We start from the raw sequence: 13,009 nt of genomic DNA, 5'->3' as shown, positions 1-13,009 counted from the left end.
ATGATTTAATGGAGCCTTTCGGCAGCCCCTTAGCCAGGCCGTCTTGAATCCTTCAGAAGTAAAGCGTAAGCATTGCATTCTTTGCCCTATCGATTTCCTTTGCGGGATCACGGTCTGCGGGTAGTCGTCTATCCAAGATCTTGGTTCTTGCTGCCCATCGTGCCCAGCGGCGCTCGGTAGGGTAGGCTTGAACTTTTGGGCGGCATCGTTTGCGGATCTGTAGCAAACCGGTCAGCTCCCTGAGTTCGCCGTCGTACTCCCTGGTCTTCATCCGAAGAATCATTTAACCCGTCGTCCTTCCCTAGCGGTAATCGCCGCCACTGCCTTGCTCGATCTGCTTTCTGGGTGATTTCGTCTCGAGCATCTCTCGCATGATGTTTCGATCCGCCTGGATGGTGGTCCTTTCTTTTGACGGGGGCTAGGTTGTTCCCCAATATTGCGAGACTCTCCGAGGGCACCTCGATGAGCTTGAGCCATGGATCCTTCGGGGCGTTGGTTGATGAGGTATGCGGCGGGTTGGCCGTTGCTCCGGCAAGCGGTTTTCGGCCGTGGCATGCCGGCGGTATCCATAGTCATAAAGGATTTGGTGAGATTCGACGTTATTTCTGCGGCGTCGTCTTCGAGGCACGGATAGTCTTGACCGGTTCTTGCATTCCGTGAGTGTTTCGGGGCTGCTCCCTTGCGAGCCCCTTCGCCGTTCGGTTGGAATGATCCGCCGCGAATCGGCGTCTCTCGGGCGCTTGCTCTTTCGACAGGTGCTCCCGGTTTTTCTCTAGTATGGACGGTAAGCATTGAGGTTCCAACTGAAGTTCCTGCGGGGACGGCGTGTTGTTGAGTGCGCTGCCCTTGCGCCGCCCTCCTCATCCGCGATGGGTATGTCCCGGTTGTACGCGTTCTTTATTGTTTCAAAAACTTGCCCTTCTCTTTTGGAACGGGGTATGGTCCTCGCCTCTGGCATGCGTTTCCGTGTTATTGGCGACATAAACCTGGTGGTGTGCCGTTCTTCGGGTGGTTCCCGGATGATCTTGTCGATCTTTGTCCTCCCGGAGTGAATGCGGGCGTTGCGGATGGACGACGTGTCGCTTGATTTGACCCGTGCACAGTGTCGCGGTTCAGACGATAGTACGAAGTTAGTTTGAGGATGAGGAGTCGTCCGAGCCTACCCGACATGGAGGACACTTGGAAGCGGGGAGCCGAGACGGGCGAGGCCGCGTCGATCCGTCGATTGGCAAACAGTCAGTGACGCGCTTGAACCACGTCGATCCGAGGAAGTGGGGGACTCGGAATCGAAGGATTCCTGCGTTGACGTTATGATGGGCCGCCGAAGGTCATCTCCATGTTCCTTAGCAGATGCGAGAAGTTCGAGCGGAGGAATCGCTGTGTAGGTTAACTCGTAGGAACGAATCGAATCGGGCTTCCCGGGGATTGGTGACGATGGTGTTGGCCAGAGAGCTGGCGATGGCGGCGAAGCCGCCGGTGTCATGATCGGATCTGCCGATGCCCTGCCTTGTGCCAACAGGTTTCCCACAGACGGCGCCAATAACTGACGTGGGCATAACCCTTCGGGTACTCGACATTGCCATACCCGGTGCAAACTATGAAGATGGACCAGCTGGGACAGCTGGACCTGCACGCGCCTCAACTTGGACTGGAAAGGGCTCAAATATGGATCCTACTAGGACTCTTGTAAACCCTAGCTTGGCTGATATATAAAGCCGGGCAGGGGCACCCTTAAGGACACACACAATCTGAAACATAAATCATAAACACGCCTAGAAACCGCAACCCGCGAACTAGAACTAGACTAGATCCAACTTCTCCGCGCCTATGGGCGGCCCACGTACTCATATATTCATATAGTGGATTGCTAACGGGACGTAGCGATCCTCCACCGTGGGGACGTGAACACGGTACGTCGGTGTGCCGCCTCGCTCCCGGAACTTCCGTCGTCGACATTCTTACTTATCGAAGATACTACGATACACCCCATATACTTGTGGGTCATCAGTCGCTGACGTGGGCATAACCCTTCGGGTACTCGACATTGCCATACCCGGTGCAAACTATGAAGCTGGACCAGCACAAGGACTCGATGAGCTAGACCCGCAAGGAATATCAACTTGGACAACAAGGAAAGAAGACTCCAATATGGATCCTACTAGGACTCTTGTAAACCCTAGCTTGGCTGATATATAAAGCCAGGCAGGGGCACCCCTTAGGGACAGGCAAAAAAAAAACATAATCATAGGGCGACACGCCTAGACATCACAACCCACAGATTAGAACCAGACTAGATTCAACAACTCCGCCTATGGCGGCCCCCTGTACCCATATATTCATATAGTGGATTGCTAGCAGGACGTAGCGATCCTCCACCGTGGGGACGTGAACCTGGGTACGTCGTGTACCGCCTCGCTCCCGGAACTTCCGTCGTCGTCTTTCTCTAAAACCCAAGCCCCTCATGGTGGGCATTACCGAGGAACCGCCTCGTCAATTGACGCCGTCTGTGGGAAACGCGTCGACTGGTCTTTGTCATCCGGGCGAGATTTCTCATCATCAACAACGTTCAGAGATCATCCTAGCAGAAGATTTATTCCGACAAAGTTCAAACATCACATAGAGGTCGGGAAGATTAGATCGGATCTTACGCGTGGCGGCGTTCGGTGAGAAGAAGCTACGCGGAATCGGAGCACAATTAAGAACCGATTACCTTGGATGCGTGAAACCCCGCTGGAAATCGCGCGAAGCCGACGCTAGCAGCTAGTTGCAAGGACATAAATTAAGAAAGATCGGTCAAAGAAAGGTTCTCTAGTGCAAAGACCGGACCACAGCAAGTATATCAGTCAAAACTGGCATCATGAAAGTTGCGATCGGCCAACATCAACTGGCGACATGGCTATCTGCTATATATTCACGTGGCCAAGTCCAGAGGAAGAAAACAGTGTTTGAATTAGTCTACTTCACATGGATCGTGTCAGAAGAAAAGAAGCACACGGTGATATAGTCTCCATGAAGAAACGGAAAGAGCTCAATTCAGTACGGAGAACAATGATCAAGGATACACACGACACGTCCGCCCGGCAAACATAGGAGGACACCCGAAGTATCATGATTCCTCATGAGGGAATTCTTTCGGATGATGTACGGACAACTTCGCCCACTCCGTCCGTATCGTCGACTTCTTTCAACCAAACGCGGCTCAACCTCGCCATCCAACAAAAATAATCAGATTGGAACAAGCTTCGACTGCTTCACCGCGCACAGTCGTCACGCTCAGGAGCTCGCTTGTTGCATCGTGGACTTGATATATTCAGAAGCTCGCCCGTCGAATGCCTTGCTCGGCTGACCGCGCCCGCCATCGCGCACTCTTCCAACTCGGGGGCTCGCCTGCCGCGGACCCGACATTACGGACCCGATATATTCGGATGCTCACCCGCAGCGGATCTGCTATGTCAACCGCGTCCTCTTCATCGGCCACGTCAGCTAGGCGCGGCTGGACTATCTTGGGTGGCGGAATTACTTCGACTGCGCCCGCCGCTGGACTATCTTGGATGGCGCAATTATTTCGACTGCGCCCATCGGCATGGACTTTCTTTGATGGTGCAATTATTTCGAGTGCGCCCGGCGCATGGACTATCTTTAGCGGCGCAACTATTTCGAGTGCACCCGCAGCATGGATTAGTTTTGGTGGCGTTTCAACTGCATCAACTATTTCTGGACGGATGATTACTTCGATTACGTCCGCAATGCGACCTGCGCCCATATTGGCCTCGCCGCAACCGAGTTACTGGACTTACATTCTTCGGCTCTGGATATATCGTCTCCCGATGCACTCTCGGGTTGGTGGATTCATCATCTGGAATATTCAATGGATATCATCTTATTTAATATCGACCCGATGCGATCCCATCGGGAGCGCTAGAATTACTCGGGGGCTCCTGGAATATCTTCGAGCTATTGCGGTTACTCCTATCAGGAGCGCTGGTTCGTTGGAATTCAAGAAGATTTGAAGACTATTACTCCCATCGGGAGCGCCGATTTGCTGGAACGCAAGAAGATATGAAGACTCAAGTTTTGAAGAATTGCAGTAATTCGGGACACCCGAACTATATCATCAGAACCTTGTTCGTATATTTCAACGAACATCGGTGCGATGGAAAATACGCCCAGAGATTGCACTCTAAAAAAGCCTCTGAAACTACGAGTGCTATGATGCAAAATCAATGGGGACCTTGCTCTTTTTCCTTTGCTATAGATGCCTCAAAGAGTGCCGCAAATAGCAAGGATCATGAAGCAACAAAGACCTTGCTCTTTTCCTTTGCTATAGATGCCTCAAAGAGTGCCGCAAATAGCAAGGATCACGAAGCAACGAAGACCTTGCTCTTTTCCTTTGCTATAGATGCCTCAAAGAGTGCCGCAAATAGCAAGGGTCATGAAGCAACGGGGACCTTGCTCTTTTCCTTCGCTATAGATGCCTCAAAGAGTGCCGCAACTAGCAAGGATCATGAAACAAACAAGGACGCTGACCTTTCCCTCTGCTACAGATGCCTCTACGAGCGCCGTAAATAGCAAGAGTCTGGAAATACATATAAAACAACCCACGTTCGATATTTTACTTATGGAAATATCAAAGAACAACGGGTTCATCGGCAGAGTTAGTGCTTCCGATACAGTCGGGAGCTGCTATCAGAACATACATCGGTTGAAAGCAAAGTTGCACATACAACGAGTTTTAGCAAGACCCGCAACACGAGCTGATCACTCAAACAATTTGCTGACCAACGAATACACATACGCTTAAACGGGCAATTAAGATTTGCTCCTTCAAAATTTGCCAACGACATTGACACGGTAAAAGTGCATATATATGTACCTACCGAAAAACTTACAAACAATGGCATCAACGATGCTCAAAGGTGCATTGAGGATTGCCCCTTGAAATATACAACAATGTGTCAACGGCACCTGAAGAAAACTATAAACATCGAGTTGCTCGACTTGAGTCTACTCACGGTTGCAAGCATCAGTGCCCAAACTCGGGGGCTACTTCCATCGGGAGCGCTGGACGCGCACCCGATAAAATCATCGGCTCCTTTGGGCCATCACCCCAATCATCGTCTCCTCTGGGCCATCATCTAAATCATCGGCTCCTCTGGGCCATCATCTTAATCATCGGTTCCTCTGGGTCATCATCTCAATCATCGGCTCCTCTGGGCCATCATCTCAATCATCGGCTCCTCATGGCCATCATCTCAATCATCGGCTCCTCTGGGATATCATCCAAATCGTCAACTCATCTATCAGTTAAATCATCATAGTTATCGACATCATGTTCTCGGAACGCGAGGACATGTACGTTATTTGACTTAGCATTTTTTACACCCTATACATAATTATTTCATATTTATCTACAGGCTCGGGGGCTACTCCCATCGGGAGCGCTTGTCGCGCACCCGATAAAAAATATGGCAACCTCGCCAACAAAGAAGAATAAAGTTGAAGACGGCGGCATCAACAATCAAAATCTTCGAGTAGTACAACTTGAGTCTATGCGTGGCTGCAAGCACCCGCCCATAGACTCGGGGGCTACTCCCATCGGGAGCGCTTCGCGCACCCGACATAAAGCAACTTCGACTCTACATCAAGCACAAGATTCAACAGATGATCAAGACATTCAGCGAAGACAACTCTAGTCCCCGCCGAAGCTTCACTTCCGGCCGGACACTCGGGGGCTGCGACGTGGGCATAACCCTTCGGGTACTCGACATTGCCATACCCGGTGCAAACTATGAAGCTGGACCAGCACAAGGACTCGATGAGCTAGACCCGCAAGGAATCTCAACTTGGACAACAAGGAAAGAAGACTCCAATATGGATCCTACTAGGACTCTTGTAAACCCTAGCTTGGCTGATATATAAAGCCAGGCAGGGGCACCCCCTTAGGGACGAGCAAAAACGAAACATAATCATAGGGCGACACGCCTAGACATCACAACCCACAGATTAGAACCGGACTAGATTCAACAACTCCGCCTATGGCGGCCCCACGTACCCATATATTCATATAGTGGATTGCTAGCGGGGACGTAGCGATCCTCCACCGTGGGGACGTGAACCTGGGTACGTCGTGTACCGCCTCGCTCCCGGAACTTCCGTCGTCGTCTTTATCTAAAACCCAAGCCCCTCATGGTGGGCATTGCCGAGGAACCGCCTCGTCAGTCGCTGTCCTCACTGCATCCCCGACCTCGACGCCGGCGGGACGGTGCCGCGGACGCAACCCCGGCATCCACACCTCCTTGTACTGCTACTGCTGCACTGTGAGTTAATCTCTCCCATCTCTGTTCATGGCTATAGTGTTTGGGCTGCACCATTATTACTACCCCATACTTGTGCTTAATATGATCCCTACAGTTATTGCATCTACTGCCTAAGATTGGTAATTCATATGTGAAATGAAATGCTTCCTTTTTGGATGGATTAATCCTCCAAAGCATGTGTAGTCTATGGTGGCATTAGTCTGGCAAAACTGAATGTATAATTTCAGTTAAAGGATTTGGTTACATTTGTTTTTATCCCAAACATGTGTTGATCTATGGCAACATACCAGTATTGATGTGTACAGAGACCTGATTTACTTGATGCTCTACTTGGTACCTTGATTATAAGCTTGTATGGTGGTTTTTCTGCTGGCTATATATGATCTGATAGTATGAAACCACTTGTGGTTCATGTGAGCTTGTTTACATGTTAGTGTAGCTATACTGCTGAAACTGAATCTTTGTAGTTTGTTAACTGAAGGCTTGTTTGCTGGATTGTTGTGGATTTTCTGCAGCTATGTACCACTTGGTTGGCCTGGGATTAATTTCCTGGACCCCAAGTGAATTCATGTAGTATGTTGATTAATCATGGCTGCTTATGGTGATGACCAAATCAAGTGCATATATGGTCCTGGACAGTAGTGTTGTTGGAAAGCACAAAAATGAACTTTGAGTATCTTGTATATGATCTAATTGCAAGGTAGCCATTAGAAATGATTTATTTGTAAGGTTTATTTTTATTGATGGATCTAGCTGTCCCTTATGTGATAGTTATGAACTGATAAGAGTAGATCTGGCTTGATCTTGTAGCCTTGCCGATGATGCAAAGGCTGAGGCACCAATTTAAAATAAGAACAGATACTATTGATGACTTAAAATTCTCTGTGATGATTCTTGCATAGCATCTCTATGCAGATCTGAGAGAAAAATCCTTCTAATCCTCCTAGATGAAAATTTAGTGGAAGGGTAGTTGGATGGGTGATTTTCTTTGTACACTCCTTTATTCCCCAGAGATGTTCATGCAAGATAAGAACATATACTCCATGATCAAGTTATGTTACTCGGAGGTTTTCTACCTCGTTGCACTCGGAGCTTGGTATCTTGTTCTTGTTGGTTCCGAAATAAACCGCAGCTTGTGGCATGCCTTCTCCTCCTCCTAGCTTCTCGATCTGCTTCCTCATATTCTGGTTTGTAAGTTCTATCTATTGTTCTTCTTTGAGCTGGTGGAGAATAAAAGGAATTCCTGCTGTTCTATAGCTACCGATGCTGTTCTCTGGCTGGAATGAATTTGCTGGAAAGATCAAATGGTTTGGCTTGTTGTGGCTGTGCTATTTATATAGTGCTGGGATGTTGGCTGTGTGTGTGACAGCACACAGTGTGCATGTTGTGACTGTGCTGCTTGCAGATGACATCATCTGATTGTACAAGTTCCCATGTTGGTTTGCTTTTCCTCTAGTGCAAGTAACCATCAGGTTGATCTTATCCTGGATTGGCCTTTGTTTTTGGTATAGACAAATGTCAATTATATGTGGACTTAGCCCTTAGGATCATACTGACCCATCCATGTTAGATATGGTCCATTTAAATTCATTTGTGGGATTTGTTTAAATTGGAACTTAACTAGGTTAGAGGGATTGATAAATACTTTGTTGCCTAAGATAAATGGATCAAATATTGTTGCCCTTGTCCCTTCTTTGATAAGGATCAGATGGTGTCACTTGTCCCTGTTGCCTGTTTGCTCATTGATGCCTAATGATATAGGATTATCCATTGATCCCTCTTATGATCGAGAGATGATATATAATTCCCAAAGATGCCTATAACTTAAATTGATCCCTCTAAACCACAATTTAGATATTAGGACAAGTTTCTAATATCTAGTAGTTGAGTTCCAATATCAAAATGACTCATCTTTGATGATGGCGACATTTTAACCATAACACAATTTGTTTTCCTTTTGTCTTTGTTTTGTTTCTCTTATTGCAGTAAATGAAGACTAAGGATTGAGAAGATGAAGATTTAGTTTTAGGGTTTTCTTTTATTATTTTTGTAATTTTCCATTTCTTTTCTAGCTTGTAAGTTATTGAGTAATCCTATTTGTAATAAAGTTAACTCATTTGTTTATTTGGAGTTATCAAGTGTAGTTACTTGTACATATAATATTTATATACTTGTTTAAATTTCAAATTCCAATTCAATTTATTATTTGAATTATGTCTTTCATATTTGAATTTGAATTCAAACTATTTCCCTCGAAAACATAATAAATCAACAAAGGTCATGTCGAAATTTATCGCACTTGTGTGGATGACACACATCAATTCCATCGACACAAGAGAAACCTCAACCGCTTTGTGTTTTAGATGAACGCGCGAAAATCCCCCGGATTTTCTATGCATGAATGCAATGCACACTCTCGTGTTCTCTTTTTTTCTTGCCTCTAAACCTGGGATATTACAATAGAAGAACTAACTCAGCCCAAGGTGGAAGAAGGGATATTTATAGCCCAAGAGCAAATATAACCGTTGGGGAAAGGTTGGGCTGAGTCAACCGTCGAGGAGGCCGGTCAATCGGGCCTGGGGCCGGGCCGTCCGGTCCATGGCCCGGTCAGACCGGGCCACAGACCGGCCAGCCTGGTCCAAACCGGTCGGTAGGCCGGACCCCGACCGGGGTCACTTTGTGTCGTCCAGGAGGTCATCCGGTTGTCCCCCGGTTGGCGCCCGGTTGGCGACCGGTCGACCGGACGGCACGCCGAGACAGCCGGTCTATAGGCCGGCTGACCGGGCGGCAGACCGGAACCGGCCTGCGCATGGGCCGGTCCGACCGGGTCCCGGACTGGGTGAGCAGGAAAACATGTTATACAAAAACTGTGATAACTTTTGTGTTCGGACCCCGATTGACACGAAACCAATTTTGTTGGAAAGATAACGACGAATAGAACCCCTCACAGAACATTTTAGATGATTTTAGAGAGGGAGTCTCCCACCGTCAAGAAATGGTGAAGACGTCCAAACTCGAAAACGCAATAGAAGATGCATGCGGATTCCGTTTTCGATGAACTTGGGCTTGTTGTAAAGCTAGCAACAAGCTCAAGAACCTCACTACAGAGAAACACCAAGAAGCAATAGGGATATGCAAAGTATGCAAAGGATTGAGCTCCCTAAGACGATGCGATCAAGTTACCCAACCGAAAGCCCCTCTTGATAGTGCGGCTATCTATCCTATAATCCGGTCTCCCAACAACCACCTTGAGACCGGTAAAAGGAAAACCTAGCAAGGCCATACCTTTGCCTTGCGCATCCCGCTTGATCTTGATGATAGCTCTTCAAGCTCCACTCAATGCCGAATGCCTCACTTGATTATCGTCGCTTCGTGAAGACTCACAAATGCTCCCCCATACACCATGATGGGAAAGCTCCATTGATGCACATCTTCACATGTCCATTATCACCAAATGGACGGCAAGCTTCAAGCATGTGATCCTCTCAAGATGCTCATCTTGAACTTGCCTAACTCAACCTTGTATCTTCTCATACTCACTTAAGATAGAGCATGGCTAATATTGAGTTCCACATAAGAACTCCATCTTCATTTCTTCTTCTTGATCATATCACATATATATCTTCATACTGATGATCTTGATGCCAATACACAAGGTATACCTTTATCTTCATGGCATCCATACTTGAATCCAACACATGGAGTACAAGTAGTACCTATGGAGTATTCCTTCATATAAACTCAATGAAAACATTAGTCCATAGGGGTTGTCATTAATTACCAAAACCACACATAGGGGCAATATACCCTTATAGATACCGCCGATGTGGTGCTCCAACAGGATGCTTCTAAAGAACTCCGATGCCACCTCCGCAGCATCGCCACTCTACATACTCCCTTGCCAGTCGCCACCATGGCGCCTGGAGCTCGGGAGAGAAGAAGAGGAGGCAAGCTTGAAGAAGCAGCGAGGCCGTACCAAAGCCGCGACGAAGAATACGGCTCGCCATCAAACCCGAAGGGCCTGCCACGGACTCAGGGAGGCAAGCGTTGAGGATGGCAACTTTGGTGGACCCAGAAGAGCTTATTGGAGAAGCCATCCTCAGATCCTCCCCAATCTTTGTCCGTCCACCATGGACGAGGTCGAAGAAGCGGAAGATTTGCACTTTGATTTCTGCTCCAGCACAACCAAAGCAGATGACGAGGAGGGAAAACGTTGGCCTTATTGTCGGAGATGCCACGCCGCTCCTTCGCCTCTTGCCACCACTCCTGCCACCGGAGAAGAGCAGCGACGAAGAAGAAGGCATGGATGGGCCGGATCTGGCCAAGAAGATCCCGCCTCCTACTCCCAGACTCCACATGGGTAGAAGACACAACTCAAAACCCTAGGCTACTATATACAACTGGCCAGGCGCCTCTCCTTCCTCCGCTCCGCTCGGCATCACCGGTAGAGAAGAATCGGGATCGGGCCGACAAAGGAGGAGAGCAGCGGTGGACTCTCAACGGGGGCAGCGCGGAGAGAGCTGGTTATCTCTGTGATTGGGAATTTTCTTCATGCTAGACCAAAAACAAGAAATTAGCCCATCTACTGATTGTTCATTTTTTAGTAGAATCTTATAATCACGAGAACTCAAACCTCCTAGAGCTCGTTTGGCAACGATCATTTCATTTTATTTATTTGAGAGAAATGATATAAGGCAAATCCACATGATGCCGGAAGAAATTACAGTTATGCATGCGATGAAAATCATGAAATTCGCAATTGAATTCTGTAATAACTGATTATGTGGAAGCTAAACAAGTCTTTCTTGAAATTACAAATGAACTTTTTGATGCAAGCTCTAAATAATGGGAGCCAAACGAGCTCTTAGACATAAATTATATTTTTCGGTGCAATCAAACAAACTTTAAAACATGGCAACCATTTTGAACATTCGGCGCAAAAGATGTCTTGTGAGACAACAACAAAATAAGTACAACATGAAGGCAACAAAGTTATAAGCATTGTCATTTATCACAATAGTTGACATCTCTATCATATTGTTTTGGCATGTCATGCTAAGTGTGTCACATTATAGAGTGGGTGTCTAAACCGAACTCATAGGAATTGGCGTCATCATTAGGGACCATAGCGGCCATGTTATCCTGTCAGAGTGGATGTCGATCAAGGGCTGCACCAGTGCTGAAGAAGCTGAGGCCCTTGCAGCCCTTGCTGGACTAAAGCATCTTATTAATCTTCGTAGGTGGCCGACCACGCTTGAATCTGATTGCTCTCGTGTGGTTCAGACTATCACTACCTCGGTCTTTATGACGAAGCTAGGGAGCCATTGAAAATCTTCACTCAGGTCAAGGTTAGCAAGATAGATAGTGTTGTGGGTATACTTTATGGGTATATCAACGGCATGACCTACATCCGGCAAGCCCGGGTTGCCCACAGACGGTGATGTGGCATGTGTCCCATCGGCGGCCTAGTTGTTGTAGATCATGATGGATGAAGTCCAGCCCAGGAGACATGAGCCGGATCTTAACCGACCTACGAAGGAGGCCGGATCCGCGAAGGCCCATGAAGTATCCGGATCCAGTACGGGAAGGTGGATCCGTAACGTGCACGGCAATGTAATATTTCGTAGTTAGGCAACTTGTAATCCGGCTAGGACTCTCCGTGTAAACCCCAGATCAGGACGCCTTTATAAGCCGGATCCTGGGAGCCCTAGAGGCACAACCACAACTTATTGTAACAACGCGAAAGCGTCCAGATAATTCCAGACAAACAGGAGTAGGCCCTGTCATCGCGCCTGTGTTCCGAAGCTGGGTAAATCGCGTACCACCGTCCCGAGGACTCTCCGCCCAATGACCCGTACTTCTTCTTCCCTCTATGAGGATCCCTCCTTTAGGGTGTGTTCGGTTTGGGGATGGGGTGGAACGGAATGAAACCGTTCCGCACCCTGAGCCCGTTTCTGCGTTCGGTTGCAAACTGGAATGGAATGAAGTGGTTCCTCCAAATGGAATATTCCCTCTAGATCCGAATGAAGTGGTTCCTCCGATTCGGCCGGACGAGGTGGAACGGGTGATCGTCACACGCTGATTAATTAAGTTTAGCAATAATTAACCAAGTTTAGCAATAATTAATCAATTTTAGCACTACTTAATCAAGTTTAGCAAATAATTAATCGAGTTTAGAATAATTAATCGGGTGATTATCTCACCCATTCCATTCCATTCTCATCCCATTCCAAAACCGAACACAAGGATGAAACCGCTCCGTGACAATTTTTTTGTCCAAACCGAACACAGGGATGGAACGGTTCCGTGCCAGTGAAATGGAATGGTTCCATTCCATTCCACCCCATCCCTAAACCGAACACACCCTTAGAGTACCGTCGAATAGACAACGGCATATATGGTTAGCAATTCCGCTGCCTACAGTCTATCCCAATTAGGTAAATCGGGTGAAGCCGGCGTTTTATGTGGTGCAACTCCGATCTTTGCACATGGCTGTAATTTGTAACCATACTTTGTGCTGTTTGCGGGCAAGTTATCATATACACTCTTTTTAATGAGGTGGACTTGCTTTGCTTAATATAGTGTAGTTTACATTAAAAAAAGAAAAGAAGGGTTTAATAGATAGAGTTGGATTAAAGTGTAAAATAATAAAATAGCGAGGTCTCAAGAGGTTCACCGGGGCCGGGCGGGTC

This window comes from Lolium rigidum, chromosome 1 (genome assembly GCF_022539505.1).
Source record: "Lolium rigidum isolate FL_2022 chromosome 1, APGP_CSIRO_Lrig_0.1, whole genome shotgun sequence".
Classification (NCBI taxonomy): Eukaryota; Viridiplantae; Streptophyta; class Magnoliopsida; order Poales; family Poaceae; genus Lolium; species Lolium rigidum.
Note: the sequence above shows the minus strand (reverse complement) of the source record.